Genomic DNA, 23,095 nt, shown 5'->3' on the forward strand with positions numbered 1-23,095 from the left:
TTCTTTCTCATTTTACAAACAACAATGCGATAAAAGTACATCTTTGTGCAAATGTCTAGGTATCTTCTCAGGATAAATTTTTACAGGAAATATTATCAATTTTCAGGGTGTGATCATTCTAACTTTGGGGATATTTCTTTAAATCACCCTCCAATTTATATCCCTTCCATCAATGCATATATGTAGCTATTTCACAATATTCATAAGCTCTGGGCATTATTCATTATTCCTATGTTTCCCAAGCTAATAATTGGCATTGATAATTTATTCCTACTTTTGTTTGTGTTTGATTGCTAATGCTATTGAACATTTTTTGTTTCTATTGAATACTTGTATTTCTTTTTCTGTATGAATTTCCCATTTTCTATTCTTTGCCCATTTTTTTTTTCTATTGGTATTTTTCTTCTTTGTTAGGACTTTTTCTCATTTACCATGTATTTTATCTATTTCCCTTTCCCACTTTTTTCATGTCTTCAACTTTATATTTTTTCTTTTTTTTGGCCTTTTAAAAAAAACTACTTTATTTTTATGGCAGAGCGCAGGCTATGTAGTCAAAGTGCTGAGGTTCCAATTCTAGCTGGCCAAGTATAAGCTATGGGACAATAGAAAATTAGCGATTCTATACCTCAGTGTCCTCCTATGTAAATTGTGAGTAATGCTAGCACCTACTTGGAGACACTATGTGAATGTTAAATGTTATAATAATTGTAAAACATTTTGAGTACTGCCTATAAGTTATTAATGAGTCTTAGCTATTATTATTGCTATGTAATAAAATCTATAATTATTTTTCTGATGTTCAGGTTTTCATAGCCAGACTTACCCTAAGATTTTGTGATCTAAATGTGTTTGGGAAGGGGGAAGGGGCAAGATAGGGATATGGGATTAAGAGAAACAAGCTACTATGTATCATATAAATAAGCAACAAAGATATATTGTACAGCACAAGGAAATATAGCCATTATTTTGTAGTAACTTTAAATGGAGTATAATCTATAAAAATACTGAAACATGATATTGTATACTTGAAACTAATATAATATTATAAATTAGCTATATGTCAATACAAAAACTCAAAAAATTGTTCTTGAGCAGTCTAAGATTTTAGATGTATTTACTCACACTTTGTTTCAGTGCTTCTATAGTATTAATATTTATATACTTATGTATTCAGTCTATTTGTATTCATTTTGGTGAGTGAGATGTCTATCAGGAGTTTACTTTTTTCCAAATGACTGACCATTTTGTTGATCATCTATTTTATGAAACAATTACCAAATAATTTAAGAATTTGTTGCATAGTATACTTTATCTTAGTAATTTGAAATGCCTGCTTTTTTTTTTTTTAACATCTTTATTGGAGTATAATTGCTCCACAATGGTGTGCTATCTTCTGCTGCACAACAAAGTGAATCAGCTATACATATACACATATCCCCATATCTCCTCCCTCTTGCATCTCCCTCCCACCCTCCCTATCCCACCCTTCTAGGTGGTCACAAAGCACCGAGCTGATCTCCCTGTGCTATGTGGCTGCTTCCCAGTAGCTATCTGTTTTACATTTGGCAGTGCATATATGTCCATGCCCCTCTCTCACTTCATCCCAGTTTACCCTCCCCCCTCCCCGTGTCCTGAAGTCCATTCTCTACATCTGTGTCTTTATTCTTGTCCTGTCTCTTGGTTCTTCAGAACCCCCCCTTTTTTTCTTTTTAGATTCCATATATATGTGTTAGCATATGGTATTTGTTTTTCTCTTTCTGACTTACTTCACTCTGTATGACAGACTCTAGGTCCATCCACCTCATTACAAATAACTCAATTTTGTTTCTTTTTATGGCTGAGTAATATTCCATTGTATGTATGTGCCACATCTTCTTTATCCATCCATCTGTCGATGGACACTTAGGTTGCTTCCATGTCCTGGCTATTGTAAATAGAGCTGCAATGAACATTATGGTACATGACTGTTTTTGAATTATGGTTTTTCTCTGGGTATATGCCCAGTAGTGGGATTGCTGGGTTGTATGGTATTTTTAGTTTTTAAGGAACCTCCATACTGTTCGCCATAGTGGCTGTATCAATTTATATTCCCACCAACAGTGCAAGAGGGTTCCCTTTTCTCCACACCCTCTCCAGCATTTATTGTTTGTAGATATTTTGATGATGCCCATTCTGACTGTAGTTTTGATTTGCAAAATGCCTGCTTTGTATTAGATTGAATTCTCACATATAGTTTAGCCTAACTCTGGACTCTCTGTTTTGTTCTAATTATGTCTGTCTACTTCTGCATTGGGATCATGTTACTACTATTTAATTATTGAAACAATTTTAATACATTTATGTCTGCATGATCTTATTTTCTCATCCATAAAATTATGAAAATATCAGTACCTATCTTAGAGAGTTGCTTGAAATTTAATATATATATATATTTTAAAAATTTTATTTATTTTTGGCTGCGTTGGGTCTTCATTGCTGCACGCAGGCTTTCTCTAGTTGCAGTGAGCAGGGGCTACTCTTCATTGCGGTGCACAGGCTTCTCATTGAGGTGGCTTCTCTTGTTGCAGAGCATGGGCTCTAGGCACACGGGCTTCAGTAGTTGTGGCTCACAGGCTTAGTTGCTCTGCGATGTGGGATTTTCCTGGACCAGGGATCGAACCCGTGTCCCCTGCATTGGCAGGCAGATTCTTAACCACTGTGCCACCAGGGAAGTCCCTAATATATGTTAATTATTTAGAAAAGTTGCTTGACACATGTAAATTTTTCAATACATATTAGAAGTTGTTATAATCATTACTGTGAAAAAGTAGTTTTATGTCTTGACTGATAGGTTGGGACAATAAGACCCTCCAGTGAATCATACTCCTGTGTCCATGCCCCTTTGCAATGTGAATTTCTTATTCTTCATCAAGAAATGGAATCTATTTTCCCACCTCTTGGATTGGAATGGGACTGTGTCTTGTTTTGACCAATAGAATAGTAGACGGGACCTTGTATGGTTTGTATGCCTGAATCCTGAGAGGCCTTAAAATATCTGCTTTCACCCTATAAGAAAATTTGGATAGGATAATTGAGGTGCCTTGGGTGGCTGTCTTGGATAACCACTAGACACATGAGTGAAGGCATTTTGGACCATCCATTCCCAGAAAAGCTCTCAATCCCAGAAACTGCATGAGTGACCCCAGGTGAGATTAGCAGAAAGACTGTTCAGTGGAGTGCAGCCCAAACTGCAGATTTGTGAGCCAATAAATGTTATTTTAAGCCTCAGTTTTATTCCTTTCAAATGCCACAGTAGGTAACTAGAGACTTTAATTTCCCATTTTAAAGTTAAACAATTACTTCCATCTCTCAACTGGAATTTCTCATTCTTCAAGAATATTTTACTTTCTTTTCTATAATTTCTGTTTGAATCTGTATTTCAGTCATCATTCTGGCAGCACAAATGTCTATGAAGATATAGAAAAAGACCAAAACTCAATAATACCTAAAATAAAAATTGACAAATTATTGGGTGATCTGTGAACATTTTTTATACTAATTAAATAGGGAACAGAGCTATATTTAGAACCATTAATGGTTCACCTGTGCTTCACCACAGATGTCCTGGTCATCTGAAACTGAAAGACGGCCAGCCCTATTGTCAGCCATTACACCCTCCCAGTCCCACTATCTAGAAACCTGGTATCGGTACCAAATAAATCATGTTATTCTGCCCAGAAGTTTGTCAGTTTTATTTGTAATATAAATTCAGGTTGATTACAAAAGACAAATGCAAACCTCTGCTGCTTTAGGAAATAAACCAGAATAAAATACAATAATCAGCACTTCCAAATCAGGAGCTATTATTTTCATGTGGCCAAATCTATTTAATTATGTTTCTCTATTATGTGTGAGAGATGTTCTGAAGTCTAAGAGTTTAAGCATTTTCACATACAGCTTTCCTTCTGTACTATGCCCCTTACTTGGTGTGTGACATATTTTATTTCAGAATTTAGGAAAAATAATAACTGAAAACTTTACGAAGTCAAGAAGAAGATTAAGACCAACACATAAATGAGTAGATTGGAATTTTCCATGAAGTAGTTCATGAAATAAAGACAATCAAAAAGACTGCTCTCTGGCATATCTAAAACAAACAAACAAAAACCTAGGAAATAATAAGCAAAGTTAATAATGATAAATTGTTTGGCAACAACTACAGAAAAGATGGCCTAATAATTCAACCAGAGGACATGGCATTTTGAACTTTTGTGTTGGATAAAAAAAGAAAATAAATTGGCTGGAATTAAATCCCCCAAATTGAAAATTTCTCATTTCTCCAATTTTCAGTTAGTAGAATTATCTTGTATAGAGAAATATTATTTAAAATAACAGTGAATACAGTTCTGCTCTTTATGACAATCGATGTTTCTTATTATTTTTCTAGACGTCAATCATGAGAAAGTTCTTTTTGTAATTTATCTGAGAAAGTACCATCCCATATTCTTCTAAATGGAGATGAGATGGTAATGTGTTTTTTTCCAGTCTCACTAAGGAAAACCTTGAGGGGACCACAATATAATTAGAAATATTGATTTTCTGCCACAGATACCTTTCCCAGCAGTGGATGGCACACCATTCTCTCTATTTGTTTAACATAGTAAGAGAGATCAGCAGTAGGATAGAGGCCAGGGCAAGGTATGCTATCATACCTCTTATGATCCATGCATCCTAACATATAAAAGTGTGCATCACATACTTGGCATGACACTTGGTTCTTAGGCCTCTAGGGGTGTGTGTGTGTGTGTGTGTGTGTGCGCGCGCACGCGCACGCGTGCGTGCACACATGCTTGAAATCATTTATAATAGATGTGTCTGTATATCTAAACCAGCACATAAGAACTCAGAAGAATTTTTGTTGTAACTTAAAAATTTGTATAGTATTTTATAATTTGCAAAGTGCATTAACATCAACCATCTCATTTTACATTTTCCTACCTCGAATGTATTTTGAGGAAGTAATTGCCTCACACTTTGGAGAAATGACTGTGAACAAGAAAGGCTAAGTGAGATGTCCAAGGTTATAGGGAAAAGGAGGAGACGGGTGGGACACCTGAATTCCTTTACCCAATGCCATGCTGGCCCCAGAGATGGAAAATATATTTTTATGATACTCAATGGGTGAAACTGAAGAATGATACTCTTCTCTTTACTACTTTTTTTCGAAGTACATTTCTTTGAGAAACATGTCCAGTGTAACCTGGGTAGCATTATATACATATATATAAGGATTAAATTTCATTACTATATAGCATATATTCTATTATTCTGAATACTAATACCCATTAAAAATAAGGTTCTTAAATGCCATTGGCTTATCCAATTTTGAGAGAGTTCTGGTATAGTACACTACACAGTTTCCTTCTAAACACACACACATACCACACACACACACACACACACACACACACACACACCACATACACCCTATATAGTGTATCAGAAGTTAAGTATTAATTAATCAAGCTCTTTAAGCTTAAATATCCAACCAAATACCTGTCTAATTTAGTGTAAAGTAAAAATATCAGAATTTGTGTTGCTCCTACCCATCACACATATTTTTTTTCATGGAAAAGCATTTAGATTTTGATACTTTAAACGTTTTTGAAAATGTTGATAAATACAAGCTGTACTTGGAGCTGGGTGACAGACATGCTTTCAACATATTGGATTTTTATCCGAGAATGTGACTTTTTCCGAAAACCATTCAATCTCAGGCCTTTTGCTGCAGGTAGTTTCCATGGGAATGCACGAAAAAGAAGCAGGGCCACAGTCCCCATGGGAGACTGTAGTTTCTTTAAAAACAGCCTGCTGGTACTTCCTGTGAAGTTCATAAAGCCCCTCTCCCTTTGCTTAGTCATCCAGAATGAAGCCTGGTGAGTCAGGCTCTCTTCCTCTCCCTTGCAGCTCCGACACTGCCTTCAGTCAGACTTGTCAGGAATATTAAGGATGGCTTTACTGGCTGTGACCTCTCTTCCAAACTGCAAAGGAAAATTCCTTTAATTCTGTGGAAAAGCTTCTCTCCCGAGTCAAATACAACATAAAAATATGCTGCTGCTCCTGGCTCTGCCATCTGCTTCACGGCAGAGTGCTGGGGTGTCCGAGAGCACTATCTGTCGTTCCTGTGCCCGGGGAATGAAGGCATTTCTAATGTCATCAGTGGTGTCCTGGCTGATGGCACAAGAATGACCTGGTGTTGGAGGTGATGTCTCTTATTATCTTGTTACCGAATTAAGGCATATGGACCCTGCTTAGGCCCAAGCCTGCCCGAGGCTCTCTGCCTTGGAAGGGGAAGGTTCTTTTTCTGTTCAGGTTAAAGTAGGTGAATAACAAAACCGAAGGTGAGATGGACACAGCACAAGCTTTATTCAGTGGCCAAAGAATGGAGAAGCAGTTCACAAATCAACTTCTCACCCACCTGGCGAGAGGGATTTAATTTTAGAGTAAAGACAAAGGGAGGAGAAGTGAGGCTAATGATGGGGAGGTGTATGCATTAGTCTGCCGGGGAAGGGACAGGGCTATTTTGAGGGAGTGGGATACCACCCCATTTTTATCCTTTTTTGGTCCTTAATGTCTGGTCATGGCTACTGGTAGGTGTGTCATTTAATATGCTGATATAGTAAAATCAATGTATAATGAGATTCAGGGTCTGTTGGAGGTCAGATTCATTGCCATCTTGGTCCCAGCTGGTTCCTTCTGTTTTTTTTGTGTGTGTGTGTGTAGCTTCTTTTCTTATCTCTGGACCCTTTAACTTAAAGATTTATGTTCACTCCTGCTAAAGGTGGGGAGTTGGCAGGTTTTGAGCAAGGACACTCCTGCTAAAGATGGGGGTTGATGGGTTTTGAGTAGCTTTGGCAACGATCTCTCTCAAATAGAACACACCGTTTCCCTCGGCTCTTAACAAACTGCCCCAGTGTAGCATTACACTTCACCTCTGCCACCACCTCTGCCAAAGCTCTTCCACTGAATGGTAGTGTCCAATGGGCAGAATGAGGGCACAGTCATCAGATAAGCCTCCTTTGGCCAGAGCAAGGTAGCAATGCGTGCCAGTGTTGACCACCAGACGCTTTCTACTTCAGGGCTGGCAAGGCAAAACCAGCAAGGGCCTGGAGTCCGGGGAGGTCTGCAAGGCTGCTTTGGGTAAGGAGAAGGCTTGTTATCACTGCCAGTAGATGGGTGCTTCCTTCCTGCATCTGTGCAGAGATGATAGAAAATGTACATACAGCTTTTATACAAATCATTGGTCATATAAGTAAGCATGATTTCATCTTCTGTGTGTGGGTTGGATATAAAACACCTGTTTAATTTTAACCATCATTATTGTGAGCCAGCCTTGTGGAAGTGGGAGAGAGCCATCTGCTCCAGAAAGGTGATTATGAGTAACATAATGAAGCTTCATTTGGCCAGCACTGATTGGGGCAGAATTGCATGGTGATCATGACAGCTTGGAGATTGGGAAAATTGGGTTTGAATAGGAACTCTCCCACTTACTACCATTGTAAACTCAGACAATTGTTTAACCTCTTTTAGTCTTTGTCCCTTTATCTACAAAGTGAAGATAGATAATCATATCTACTTCATAGAGTTCTTGTGAGGATTAAATAAGAAAATGCATGTATAGCGCCATGCCTGGCACATAATAAGCATTCAACAAATGGCTGCTATTACAAGAAATTTGGCAACAATTTCATAAGCAAGATTTATTACTTATTCAAGAGCTCATAGATATTTTTAAAACATTTTTGAAACCTTTGTCCTTTGCTATAAAGCTTAATATAAACACTAATAATGTGAATATTCCTGTCTGTTACAATGTCACTCTTAGAGTTATTATGGGAATGTCCAATCCTACATTTCTTCCTTCTTTCCTAGTCCAAGCTTCTGCATATTTTGCCGAATTCCACCAAATCATGACTACTTCACTTTGAGAAAGGATCCATTTGCTACTCCTACTCAGTGTCTCAAAGTACTGATCTCTACGAACTTGATTTTCCACGCCCCCTTTGCCATTTGTTTTCTGAAAAGATATGGCTAATGGGAGACAAAAATGGGAAATTGGAGGACTAAGGGAGAGAAGCTAGGTTACTTCTTTGCCATCTCCCTTGGCTTTGGGCTGCATTTCTAGCATAATCTGAGTCTCCATTATTTCATCTCTTTCTGGCAGACCTCTCTGTGGTCACAGTTTCCACTGGGCAGGTCTCAGTGACTGCTCCTCTGTGGGTTCAGCTTCTGTCTGGATGCTCTGTATTCAGGCCTTTGGTAGCATCACCTCCTTTATCTCTTCAGCTCTAGAAGAACTTTCGGCTGATACTAATCTCTGTGTGCTGACACTGAACTCTGAGTATCCTCACCATTCCCTCAGTGTCTTTAGCTCCTCCTATTCCTTTGTAACTAGTGGTCTCTATTAATAACCTCTATTGGACTACTTGGTCTGGGTTCTTCTGCTGATTAGACCTGACTGATTCAATCAGGGTGATTCCACAGCTGTTTTCTAAGCAACTGACCTAGTGTAGAAATTTGACTTTTAGTGAGTTTCGCCTTTGAGAGGACATTTACAAAAATAAGTATTGAAATATGATTCATTTCTTTATTCAAGAAAGCTAAAAAATTCCTGCTCTAGACTTTGATCACTAACTGATTTTTTTTTTTTTTTTTTTTTTTGCGGTACGCGGGCCTCTCACTGTTGTGGCCTCTCCCATTGCGGAGCACAGGCTCCGGACGCGCAGGCTCAGCGGCCATGGCTCACGGGCCCAGCCGCTCCGCGGCATGTGGGATCTTCCCAGCCCGGGGCACGAACCCATGTCCCTTGCATGGGCAGGCGGACTCTCAACCACTGCGCCACCAGGGAAGCCCACTAACTGATTTTGTTAGCAAATAGCTATATAGTAGAAATTCTGTGCCTGAGACTTACAGGTAAGAAAATACAATGAAGTCCAACACATAACCACATGCCCAGAGGACGGAAAAAAGACTCTTTATTTTCTTCATTCTTACTGTTAGTATCATAGTTCCTGATATTTAGGAGTTTGAAGTAGAAATAGTTCAATTAGCTTCAAGTTTATCCGAAATAAAAGAGCTTGGAATTATAAACTAAACCTCAAACTTTATGTATTACGATAGTTTATTTTTCCTCTGTCCTTCATTCATATAGTTCCTCCAAATCAAATAAACAAAAGAAAGAATAAACAAAAGAATGTTCGTTCTAATCAAATATTTTTCAAAAAGATAACTAATAGTAGCAAATAAATTTTCTGCTTAGTTGTAGGGAATCTCATAAAATAATCCTGATATTTCAAACTTGCTGCTTAAGTCAATGCAGAAGAATCAAACTTACGATTTCCTTCAACTTCGTAGATCATCTGTAATTTGAGGGAAAAATAGCTGCCAAAGGAAAAAAGTGGATTAAATTCTGAAGTTTAGGAAAATCATTTTAACTAAACATCTCAAATAAAACATAACCAGATTCTCTCAGGCAATTAGAGGGCCACATGCATAACTTTCATCTTTGTGCAGATGGGCTGCATTCAATAGGAAAGAGAGCATCGGACATTCAGTGTGTCCTGAGCCATATGTCTTTGTTTAATTGCTTGAATTGGTTCTTTCTGTTTCCCGTGCTCATTGGAAAAATATCATCAATCCATCAGAGTTATGGAACTTATCTAAAGTTGTGGAATATCTGCTCTGAAGGATTTATGTGACTGCTATGTTAATATAAATAAATAAATTTATTAAATTGACCATTTCAGGCAAATGTGCACTAAGGTAAGCTAAGAATTATCTTAGTTGGTGTAGCTGGTGCTTAACAAATGTTATTGACCTTAAAAAATGTCACAGTTTGCCAACAATAATGAAACTTTAATTTTTTAAAAAAACGTTATTCAGGAAGGAAACCTACAGTTTTGAGAACATTTCTCAAAACTGTCTATCAAAGTAACATATTCATAAAAATGAGTCAATTAGGGAAAAAATGTGGTGTTTTAATTACACAGAAAGAGTTTGTAAAAGAGGAAACTGGATCCAGGACTTAGCTTTGGATTCCATCCTTATAAAAATGTAATATAGTAATGGAAACATATGTTCAAAGATTAATGCAATTCTAAAGGAAACTAGGAAACATCATATGGGAAAAAGTAAATGAATGTAACGCTTATTTATTAATTAACTTATTTAATGGACTATTTTTAAATTCAGTTTTAGATTTACAGAAGATTGAGCAGAACATACAGAGAATTCCCAGATACCCCTCCTCCCTGAACATAGTTTCCCTTATTATTAACATTTTGCATTGGTGTGGAACATTTGTTATCACTGATGAGCCTTTATTCACTCATTATTAACAACCAGAGTTTATAGTTTACATCAGGGTTCACGCCTTGTGTTGTCTTGATATATTCTATGGGTTTTGGCAAATGTATAATGACACTATTCACTGTCATAGTATATTTCAGAATAGTTTCACTGCCCTGAAAAACCCTCTGTGCTCCACTTAGTCATCCCATCTTCCCTTCTCCAAACCCCTGGCAACCACTGCTCTTTATGCTGTCTCCATAGTTTCACCTTTTCCAGAATGTCACAGAGGTGGAATCATACAGTATGTAGACTTTTCAAATTGAATTCTTTCACTTAACAATATGCATTTAAGGTTCCTCCACATCTTCTCATGGCTTGATAGCTCATTTACTTTTATTGCTAAATAATATCCTATCATACAGATGTGCCATGATTTACTTATCCATTCATCTATTGAAGGACATTTGGTTGCTTCTAAGTCTCGGCAATTATGAACAAAGCTGCTATAAACATTCATGTGCAGATTTTTTGTCTGGACATGAGTTTATAACTTATTTGGATATTTCCAGGAATTTTAACATTTATGACAGTTTTATGAAAACTTTATGCTTTAACCTTATGCTTTAATTGACTTAAAATATTAACTAAATTGACAACTTTCTATAAAATGTATATATATATGTATTAGCAAATTTACCTAAAAAACAGTTGGAAGATCTGGATTGTGCTATAATTACTAAAAAATTGCATCAGTAGCCAAAGATATTCCCTCTAAGAAAATTCCAAGCACACATTCTCTCTATCGATATGTTCAAACTAGTGTTCATGGAACAAATCATTTCAAGCTTAATCATACTCTTCCAGGGCACTAAAAATTTATTTATGAAGCTAGTGTAATTTCAATACCAAAATGCAACAAAGATAGTAAGGTAACAAAGACATAAGCAAATTTTATTTATGAGGCAAGGATGCAAAAATCATAAATAATATACTTACAAAAAGAATTTAGAACATTTATAAGGCATAATGGTATAATCCACCATGAAAAAGTTGAGTTTATTTCAGGAAGATAAGTTTGTATTAATATTAAAAAGTATATTAATATAATTTGCCATAATACAAGATTAAAGGAGACCATAAAATTACCTCAAGAGTTGCAGAAAAAGCACTCAATAAAGTATAATATTCATTGATGTTGATGTTCTTGGCAACTTAGAAACAGAAGGCAACTTTCTTAATCTGACTTAAAATCAACAGTTAACTTTATATACAGTGAGAACAAACTGAAGCCTTGATCTCTGAGTTTGGGAAAAGACCAAGATTCTAAGGACTACCTTTTTTGTTCAATATTTTACCAGTGTTTCTAGACAGTGTGGTATGACAAGAAAAAGAAATGTGTTTAAGGATAGAAAAGAACAAAAATGTGAAAACTTATTTGCAAATCATATAATTGTACAAGGAATAACCCAAAGTGCCTACAAATAAATTACTCGAATTAATAAAAGAGGAAGGCAAAGTTGCTAAATGAAAGTCTGTATAGTAAAATAATTACATCCCTATAGAAGAGTAATAAATGGTAAGAATACAGACAAAAAAGTTAAAGATACCATTTATAATAGCACCAAGCATACAAATTATATAAAAACATATCTAACAGAACATGTTCAAGAACTCTATGAGGAGATTTAAAAAATAATTGAAAGATATTAAACAATACCTAAATAAATGAAAAGATAAATTATATTAATTTATTTTATCTCCAAATGATTTATAGATTTAGTGCAATCCTAGTCAAAATCATAACATGTTTTTTCCATAACAATTGACAAGTTGATAAAAAATGCATATGTAAATTCAAGAGACTGCATATAAATACAGTCTTGCAAAGAATTGCTCTACTGTATATTAAGACTTATTGCCTAGATACACATGTATAGAAATATGGAAACACTGTGTTATGCACCAGGACCTAACTTAGTGTTGTAGGTCAATTACACTTCAGCAAACAAACAAACAAGCAAACAAACTCATAGAAAAAGAAATAAGATTCGTAATTACCAGAGTTGTGGGGGGTAGGAAGAGGGGAAATTAGATTAAAAAAAAGACATTATAAAGCTATATTAATTAAGATAATGTGGCATGGATATAGATATAGACCGGCTAATGAAATAAAATGGAGAGCCCAAGAGCAGATGCACACACATATAGACATATATATGACAGGGATGACATGGAGGGTTAGTGGAGGATGGACAATCTTTTTCATAAATTCTATTCAGGACACCTGTATTCATATGAAAAACAAATAAAAATCCTACTTTATATCATACATAAAATGAACCCTGGGTTGATTAAAGACCTGAAATTGAAAGGCAAAATTATCAACACAGGAAAATATCTTCATGATATCAGGGTAGGGTATAATCTATATCTATTGACTTCATGTTGGTGTATAAAAAAAGGAAATAATATAATAGTAGACAACCAACAATATTTATTGAATTGAATAGGCCATTCTTTTATGTTTTAAGATGTAGCCACTATGTTGTATACGTTAGCCTTCTTTCCTTAATAAAATACAAAACACTTCAAATGTGAAACAGTATGGCAGTGATATTTTTGTAGCATGGTGCCATGAGAAATACAAAATTTGCAAAAATGTCTCTTTATATGCATTGTGGTAAACTTATAGTATTCAAATACCTAATAGACTTTTTTTTAATTGAGGTACAGTTGATTTACAATATTATATAAATTTCAGGTGTAAAACATAGTGATTCACAATTTTTAAAGGTTATATTCCAATTATAGTTATTATAAAATATTGGCTATATTCCCTGTGCTGTACAATGCATCCTTGTAGCTTATTTATTTTATACATAGTAGTTTGTACCTCTTAATCCCCTACACCTATTTTGCCCCTCCCCACTTCCCTCTCCCCACTGGTAACCACAAGTTTGTTCTCTATATCTGTGAGTCTGCTTCTTTTTTGTTATATTCACTAGTTTGTTGTATGTTTTAGATTCCATGTATAAGTGATATACATTATTTGTCTTTCTCTGTCTACCTTATTGCACTAAGCATAAACAAATATATAACAGGCTTTAAACATTCTTTGCCATTTACTTAATATAACTGTTTCTATTTTGTTATTCAAATAATATCACAAGTTGATATTGCCTTATTGCACTAAGCATAAACAAATATCTAACAGGCTTTAAACATTCTTTGCCATTTACTTAATATAACTGTTTCTATTTTGTTATTAAAATAATATCACAAGTTGACATTTTATTTCTAAAATGTAAAAATAAAAATATATGAGAAGAAAGGGAAATAATAAAAATGCCAAATGAGATGAGTTTGTGGACCTTGGAGGATTGTTTTTCTAAGGAGTAAAACATCAAACATGACTTACTTGTTTTATTTTTATTATTTTTAAAATAAATTTATTTATTTATTTATTTATTTTGGCTGCGTTGGGTCTTCATTGCTGTGTACAGGCTTCCTCTAGTTGTGGTGAGTGGGGGCTACTCTTCGTTGTGGTGCACAGGCTTCTCACTGCAGTGGCTTCTCTTGTTGTGGAGCATGGGTTCTAGGCATGCAGGATTCAGTAGTTGTGGCACTGGCTTGGTAGTTGTGGTGCATGGGCTTAGTTGCTCCACAGCATGTGGGATCCTCCCAGACGAGGACTCAAACCAGTATCCCTTGCATTGGCAGACAGATTCTTAACTAGTGCGCCACCAGGGAAGTCCGTGATTTACTTGTTTTAAAGACTACCTTCACTTCTAAAAAGCTACTAAAGCTCAAGTTATTTCTTCAAGTATAATGCTTTTTCTACATAAAATATTGGGTTCTATAGCAAAAATTTTAGAGAGAATTAGTTTTATATGTTCAGCTTAATATTGCAAAAGTTGCATTCCTAAGAAATTTTGTTATTAAAAGTAATTGTTTAACAGGGAAAAAGGAGTTAAGGACTAGAAAGTTTCAATCTTGCAATAACAAAGTGAATTTTTCTATAGGAATTTCAACAATAATAGTGCTTTTTGAGATGTTATGGACTGAACATTTATGTTTCCCCCAAATTCATATGTTGAAGCCCGAACCCCCAATGTAACTGTATTTGGAGATAAGACCTCTGAGGAGGTGATAAAGAATAATGAAGTCATATGGGTGGGCCTGTAACCCAGTAGGGATGGTGTCCTTACAAAGAAGAGTAAGAGACAATAGAGTTCATTCCGTCATGTGAGGACACAATGAAGAGATAACCCTCTGCAAGCCAGGAAGAGAGCTCTCACCAGAAACTGAATCAGCTGCCACCTTGATCTTGGACTTTCCAGACTCCAGAACTGTGAGAAAATTAATTTCTGTTGTTTAAGCCACCCTGTCTATGGTATTTTGTTATGACAGCCTGAGCTGAAAGAGCTAAAAATGCATTGCTGTAAAACCTAAACATCTCTGGTTAAATGTGCCATTTGTGATGCCCTGTATTTGCTCCATAGTAGTGGCCATTTCTATCACCATCAGCAATATAATTAGCATAGTTTCTTATGAACAATATTTATTTCATCCTCATTTTATCATTATTTTATCAGATTTTGCCATTTAACTAACCACCCCAAAACTTAGTGAGTTAAAAATATATACATTTATTTAGCTCATAATCTTCTAGTTCTGGTTTTAGCTGGGATCCTTATGAGTTGGCAGTCACCTGAATGTCAGCTAGGCATATCTGTCTCTGGAGGTGAGTCTGTAGCTAACACTAGCCTATAAGTTTCTCATATTGCTTTGCATTCTTTTATCCCTAGCATTAAACACAGTGTTGGGCAAATTGTGGGAACTTAATAAATACTTGTTGGACAGATGGTACTGAGACAGTGACACTGGACTAGGAATTGACAAGAAAGGTGGAGGTCCTTCAGAGAGCTGACCAGAGTCACTCTTAAGAGAAGGTGTTGGGACCTCTGGGGAGCAAATGGGAATTACATAGAAGGTCTTTGCTAGGAGTTAATCCTTTAAGAACAACCACCCTGGAGCTGCTGGCACCCAGAGCTGCCCTGATGGAAGATTCTGTTGGCAAGAATTGCCTTAATAAAGGCAGGAACTTATTGTTGAAAATCTCCAGTTCATCCCTTGTTGTAGAACATTTACGTACCTCCTCACTAAGGAGACAGTCACAGTTTGATCCTTATAGCAACATACATGAATTTCTCACACAATCTAGTCTTTGTTCTTAATAGAGTTATCCTGTAGCTAGGAAAAAAAAAAACAAAACCACTATGAGTGAAAATTGTTATGAAACACTATCAGGACAGTATTTGGGTGATACGTGAAATATCCACAAGGATCATAACCAAAGTTTGCAAATTATTTTCTTATATATTATTATAGTGGGTGCTTTAAACATCCTTTGTGAGGTGGGTGGGCCAGTGTTATTGTATTATGATTTCACAGGTATGTAAACAGGCTCAGAGGCTCACAGGACCTGCTCTAGCTTAAGACCAATAATTAGTGAAACCAAGATTCAAATAAAATAGGATTCCAATCCAAATTATTGGGTTAGCCAAAAAGTTTGTTTTGGTTTTTCCGTAACATCTTATGGAAAAACCTGACTGAACATTTTGGCCAACCCAATACTTTCCTCAAGGCAATGTTGCATCTCCAAAAGCAAAACTACAGTTCGAAAAATAAAGGATGTTTTTCGAAGTTTTGTTCCAAAGTCTGAGACGCGCGGTTGTGGCCAGTGGGGAGGAACTATTTGTGTGAAGATACTTGTGAAACTCAATAGCCTATTTGCTAATTTTCTTTTGAGAGAGAGCTTTGAGGGCAGATACTTGAGACATGCTTGCAGAAAAATCCTTCAGAATTTCTCTTTTACATTCAGCTTAACACCTACTTACAAGCGGGTTTATGCTGAACTTATGTTAGTAATATGATGAAATTTTATTTTTATTTTATTTATTTATTTTTGGCTGCTTTTGGGTCTTCGTTGTTGCACGTGGACTTTCTCCAGTTGCGGTGAGTGGGGGCTACTCTTCGTTGCAGTGCGCGGGCTTCTCATTATTACGGTGGCTTCTCTTGTTGCGGAGCACGGGCTCTACGCGCGCGGGCTTCAGCAGCTGTGGCTCGCGGGCTCTAGAGCGCAGGCTCAAAAGTTTTGGCGCACAGGCTTAGCTGCTCCATGGCATGTGGGATCTTCCCCTACCAGGGCTTGAACCCCTGTCCCCTGCATTGGCAGGTGGATTCTTAACCACTGCACCACCAGGGAAGCCCCTGGCCTGTATTTTTTATACCTAGAACATTAGGTTTAAACTAAATTAAGGAGAGTCCTCGGTCTTTGGAGAGACACTTTATAACAGGGATTTATAACATAATCATCCATGTAAATTATACATTTAAAATCTATTTCTTAGGACTTGGAATTTCACTAGCTTTTCCAGTAGTTTACAGTTACTGTACCTTCACTTTAAAGACATTGCTGGTCATGTTTATGATTCATTTGAAGTCTGACTCCATTTAGGAATGAAAACCCCAAACAGTGTATTTATTGTTCTATAGAAAAATGCCATCTGCTTAGAGTGATTCCCTGTAAGATGTGGATTCAGAACTCCTTTTTTTTGGAACAACCCGCTTTAGCTCTGGATTGGCTGTGTCCTGTCCGGTGGCCTGCGGACAGGACGAATTTTCAGGTTGCTCGTCCGCTAAACTTGCACAGACCTTCTGTCGCCGCTGCCAACCGCACGTGCGCTGCTGGTTCAGGGCTGTTCCGGTGTGGCGCTGTCCGGCCTGGGGGAAAGGATGATAAAGAAGAGTAGATGCCTGAGGACTTGGCTCTACTTGTAAAAACCTGAACCACAGAGGAGCCAATGAATGGCAACATCCTTAAGTGGGGCGTGAGGGATGTGGCTGAAGAAAACTGCACCACGCTGCCCCTGATACGTTGGTATGCATTTAGAGATCCACTCCGAAACCTGGGGGCTTCTGAAGGTTTTCTCTATGAAGCATCTGTAAATACAGTCTCTTAACGTTTTCTTAAAAAACTGCATTGTGGTGAGAATCTGGCAATATATTCATCCGCTTGCATCTCGACATACTGAGGTTCACCCACAAATTGACTCCCATGAAAAATCCCGTGGGAAAGAAGAGAGGAAACACCCTTAAAGCAGTAGCCTCCAATGTTGAGAGGAAAACAGAAAAAAAGAGAAAAAAGTAGTAGAGAAAGACAAAAAGTCATCTGAAAGCAAAGGAGAACAGAGAGAGAAGGATTGCAAAGAAATGGGGACACGTGAGGGTTAAAAGAAGGAAAATACTTTGAGGGAAACAACTTATATATCATCGGAAAGTCAGTTTACCCTTTTTGAAAACTACCTACCCAAGAACTTTTCTATTTTTGAAATCACCTCTATTTATTCTTCACAGTCACTTCTTCTTACTCATGCCACCTTGTTTGATGGTACCACATACACACCAGTTTAGGCAGATACCATAGAAAAAAAGAAAGATATGAGGAAAAGGGGAAGGGAACAAATACTGTGTGTTGGACACTGTGCAGAATGTCATAACTATAAATGTATTAGATGTGTTTACATATGAGGAAGAAGAAATTTAAACAAAAGATTGAAAAGATTCTAACTAGTTAGATTGATAAGGAATGAATCATACAGCTCATGGAAATTTATAGGACCTTACTGTTCTTTTATTTTTGCTGTAATCCCAACACTTTATTGGCATCTTTGAGAAGAATGGCATGTACTTAGAACCAATTTGATTTATATGTGGAGGGTTACTACTAATATGTACACAATTTGCATTTTAATAGAAAGTCTGTCAATAGTAAAATACCCTAATAAAATAGTCTCTCTCAAATACGCCAAGGTAGATTGAGCACCATACATTGTCCTATGTTTTGCCTAATCTGTTTTACCTGCTCCACTAGGAACCATCCTATTTCCATTTCCTTCCTTTCTTCCTTCCCTCCCACCTCCCTCTTTTCTCCCCTTCTTCCTTTCTCCTCCTTTCCCTCTGTCTCTTTTTCTTTTGGGATAATCCTAGTCATCTCCCTTTTTGGTTGACTCATATTTTTTTTCTTTACACCATCACTGAAATGCTGTAGAAGGAGAGTGTCATGAAAAGATTAGCACATGAAATACAATCCCCTGACATACTGTATTCACACAATGCCTGTTTTGAGGAATTGTACAGAAGGTTTGGTCAATGTCACAATGCTCAGAATGTTCCTATTTTCAGATAATAAATGTTATCTCCAAGGGTGTGATTTAGATGTCTAACCTGTGAGAGCAGGTTCCTCATTACCTCTTGATCACTGTGGTTACACTGTGCTGTGTTTTATTTCCAGATCCGGGCATCTTTCCTCAGGCCACCACAGAACATGGAAATTGCAGGTAGTATACACACAGCTCTTCCATTGTTTCTAGCAAGCAGTTTGGCCTAGAATGAGAATTTTAAATCACAGATAATGCCACAGCTTTACAAACCCAGTTGTTAAATCTTCCTCTCTAAGACTGTTATATGCTGGGGCTTGTAGAGGAGATACTGATTGGCTTCAATGTGGGGTCGGTTTAGGTGTGGAGGTAGTTTGTGTTTAACATTCTTCTGGGAAAAGTCCCACTCACCCATGGGAAAGGAAATCACAAGTTTGGAAGGTCAGCCACCTCTTGACCAGGGGAAGGAGGGAAGGTGGGCTGGGGGATGGCTGAGGCCAAAGGAAGAGGATAACAGTGAGCTAAGTTTCTCTTTCCCTTTCCCAACCCTGGGCTCTTCACAGAAAAGTTACCTTCATACTGTGATGCACAGGGTTTAAAAATTCTGCGACTCACTTTAAAATTCCCCAAAGAATGGTAAGCAATATATTTCTAGTGCCTTTAAGCTTACTATATATGTTTTCATATATATTATTTTATTTGATCCTCATGAGACCTTTATGAATTATCTCCTATCCCCATTTTTGGGAGAGGAACAAAGACTGTGAGAAACTGTGTTGCTCTCAAGTCCACACAGTAAGTCAACAAATTTTCATTGGCACCTACTGTGTGTCAGGCATGATGCTAAGTAAGTAAGAGTAGAGCTAGGGTGGAGAAAAACGTTTTAGAATTCCCAGTCTCCAATCCTGTCCTGTTCCATGGTGCCTTGCTTCCTGATGAGTATAGTTGACAAAACTCTTCCTGGGCTTCCAGCCACATTTCTTTCTTAATGGGTAAAATTTTCCCTTCTTCCCTATTAAAATATATTAATAGTCAATGCTACTTATTTCTGATTGTGTCATTCCACTTATTAGAATGTAAACTTCCTGAGGAAAAGGATCATTTTTGTATTTGTTGTTGTTTTTATTTTATTTTATAGCATCCATAGCACAGTGTTGCTCACATTAATTGTACAATACAGAATCACTGTATATATAAAGTTCCATAAATGTAATCAGTAGCCTGTGGATAGTTATAAAGTAAAATATGATATTTTTGAGGGGAGGAGATGAAAGTTAGCTTGAGCTGCTCTTTTCTGAGGCATTTAATTATTTTAATCGACTGACATTCAATTCTGAAACATAAAGGAGGTGGAAGTAAGATTTGTCACAATATGTGGGACAAATATAATCTTACTCATAAAAATATAGTTAAATTATTTTGAATATTCAGGTTTATAGTTTGACCTTGGAGATACGTGTGTGTGTGTGTGTGTGTGTGTGTGTGTGTGTGTGTGTGTGTGTGTAGGAAAAGAATGTAATACTAATTAAATCCAGAATTGGAAGAAATGGGACCTGGGGACAGGGAGGCTGCAGCATTCTTTCATCCAAAGCAATCCCAAGAGCAAACCTTTATGAGAGAGTTTAGTTTTCTGAGTGAGCTGATGAGCTCACCCTTCCTTTTCACTTTCCTTTCCAAATTACAAAGCTGAAAAGCATTGTCAGTGGAAGCACCCTGTTAAGTCAGTGATCTATAACACCCTATCCTACCCTAGTTTTTGTTCCTTAAGTGCCACTTAACCATTTGGGAAAATTAACGTGACATTCCAAACATAGTCACTAAATTTTCACATGTTCACACTCAATTGCAAACAGGTTCTGAGTGATATATAATTACTGTACCCAAGGGGGTCCAGACAAAAGTTCAGGTATTTCCTGTCCACACTCTACATCTCAGCCTTTTGTACACTTAGAGCCAGGGAACCTGATACAAGAACATTCTCCAACAGAATCTGGGGCTTAAGAGCCCTAAAATAAAAATTCTGAGTGTGTGTGTCTGTGTGTGTGTGTGTGTGTGTGTGTGTTGGATCAGAAAGGCCAGAAAGGGAGGGAAACAGGGAAGCAGAAGAAAAAGCCATTATATGAAAACTCTATTAAAGTAGTGAAATTCTTTAAGAAGTACATCAAAAATAAAATTTGAATATTCTGCTGCAATTGAAATGGATAAACTAGGTCTATGTACCAATATGGATAGGTTAGATGAAAAATAATATTTAATAAAAATCCAACTTGCACAAAAATATTTAGCAATGCACTAAGTAAAAAACCCCCAAAATTACATTTAGATGTATATATGTGTAGCATGATTATTTTTTAAATGCCTTGAGTTATACATATATAAATATATGTAAATATATTTATAAATATATATATGTATAATGAATTCTGGGTAATGATTTTCTGGGGACAGGAAGGGTAGGGAACAAAACTGGGGAAAGGTGAATTGAGTTTTAATATTTTATTTCCTTTAGTGAAGAAAAAAGATTAGTGTCAAATGTGGCAGACAAATAATATTTTTAAATTATGAGTGGTGGTTCCATGGGCATGGTTGTTCTATATATATATATAAATTAACAATAAAAAGTGTACTTTTTTAATATCGTTCATATGTTGAGAAAATTGATGGGTAATAAAACTTTGGAGGTTTATGATGTACATTGCAAAAAGGAAAAATCCATCTCATTTTTAAGTGTTCTGCTAAGACTTGTAATTAAAGGAGTGATAACTGTTTTTGATTGAAGTTTAGTTGATTTACAGTGTTGTGTGAGTTTCTGCTGTACAGCACAGTGATTCAGTTATACATATGCATACATTCTTTTTAATATTTTTTCCATTATGGTTTATTACAAGATATTTAATATAGTTCCCTGTGCTGTACAGTAGGTCTTTGTTGTTTATCTATTCTGTATATAATAGTTTGCATCTGCTAATCCCAAACTCCTAGTCCTTCCCTCCCCCACCCCCACTACCCCTTGGCAACCACAAGTCTGTTCTCTATGTCTGTGAGACTGTTTTTGTTTCATAGATAAGTTCATTTTATCATATTTTAGATTCCACATATAAGTGATATAATATGGTATTGTCTTTCTCTTTCTGACTTACTTCACTTAGTATGATAATCTCTAGGTCCCTCCATGTTGCTGCGAATGGCATTATTTCATTCTTTTTTATGGCTGAGTAATATTCCATTGTGTATATGTACCACATCCTCTTTATCCATTCATCTGTTGATGGACATCTGGGTTGTTTCCATGTCTTGGCTATTGTGAATAGTGCTGCTATGAACATCGGGATGCATGAATCTTTTTGAATTATAGTTTTGGCAGTGATGATATTTTGTTTAAAACTCTTTGCCACATTACTTACTACTTGAGTCCCACTGATTATACTAATACTTTACTATTGCATTAGGAAAGATTTTTTGGTATTCACTTCAGTGTTCAATGCTGATGCATTAACTTAGGTGTTTTGTTTGAGTTTTCCATTCCTGAGAAGAAGTGATAATGCACTTTCATTTTTATATTTTCTTTCATTCATTATCTGTGCAGTTGTGGAATTTGCAATAAATTTGGGAAGAAAAAGAAACCCTCTTTCAAATCTTTGTTGTAGGAAGAGTGAGGTTGGGTCTAATCCTGCCTCCACTGGTCACGTCCTGCTTTTGGAATTAGCCTGACATCTGACCTCTGGATGGGCTGCATGAGATGGGAGGCTTCATGGTATTCTTTCTCCTTTACTTTGTGTTTCCTTGCTTGAGATTTTAATCCCTCAAACTTAAAAATTAAAAAAAAATGTTTTATTTAAAAAATGTTTTATTTATTTAAATGTTTTATTTAAAAAATGTTTTATTTAAATGTTTTATTTATTTATTTATTATTTATTTAAAAAAACATTTATTAAAAATGTTTATTTATTTATTTATTTTATTTATTTATTTATTTATTTATTTACTTTCCTTGTTAAAAAAATGAAAAATAATGGTACCCATAGTAAAAAATGGGACTCTTTCCCTTGTTTCCCACTGTTTGCCCCTCTAGTGTCTTTTATTCTTTTGAATTTTATGTATTTTTTTATACAGCAAGTTCTTATTAGTCATCGATTTTATACACATCAGTGCATACATGTCAATCCCAGTTGCCCAATTCAGCACACCACCATCCCCACCGCCCTGCGGCTTTCCCTCCTTGGTGTCCATACGTTTGTTCTCTATATCTGTGTCTCAGCTTCTGCCCTGCAAACCGGTTCATCTGTACCATTTTTCTAGGTTCCACATACTTGTGTTAATATATGCTATTTATTTTTCTCTTTCTGACTTACTTCACTATGTATGACAGTCTCTAAATCCATCCATGTCTCAACAAATGACTCAGTTTCATTCCTTTTTATGGCTGAGTAATATTCCATTGTATATATGTACCACAACATCTTTATCCATTCATCTGTCGATGGGCATTTAGTTTCCTTCCATGACCTGCCTATTGTAAATACTGCTGCAGTGAACATTGGGGT

At 36.3% G+C, this 23,095-nt stretch overlaps 1 pseudogene across 1 annotated transcript; it reads right to left on the reverse strand.

Moving 5' to 3' along the window:
- Positions 1-5,633: 5,633 nt before the first annotated feature.
- LOC307195481 (CWF19-like protein 1) lies at positions 5,634-18,695 on the reverse strand (annotated as a pseudogene). Its single transcript has 5 exons — positions 18,643-18,695; positions 16,957-17,176; positions 9,374-9,398; positions 6,899-7,232; positions 5,634-6,258 (listed from the first exon to the last, which is right to left on the reverse strand). The product of its transcript is annotated as a CWF19-like protein 1 (transcript).
- Positions 18,696-23,095: the final 4,400 nt, after the last annotated feature.

This window comes from Stenella coeruleoalba (genome assembly GCF_951394435.1).
Source record: "Stenella coeruleoalba genome assembly, chromosome: 12".
Classification (NCBI taxonomy): domain Eukaryota; kingdom Metazoa; phylum Chordata; class Mammalia; order Artiodactyla; family Delphinidae; genus Stenella; species Stenella coeruleoalba.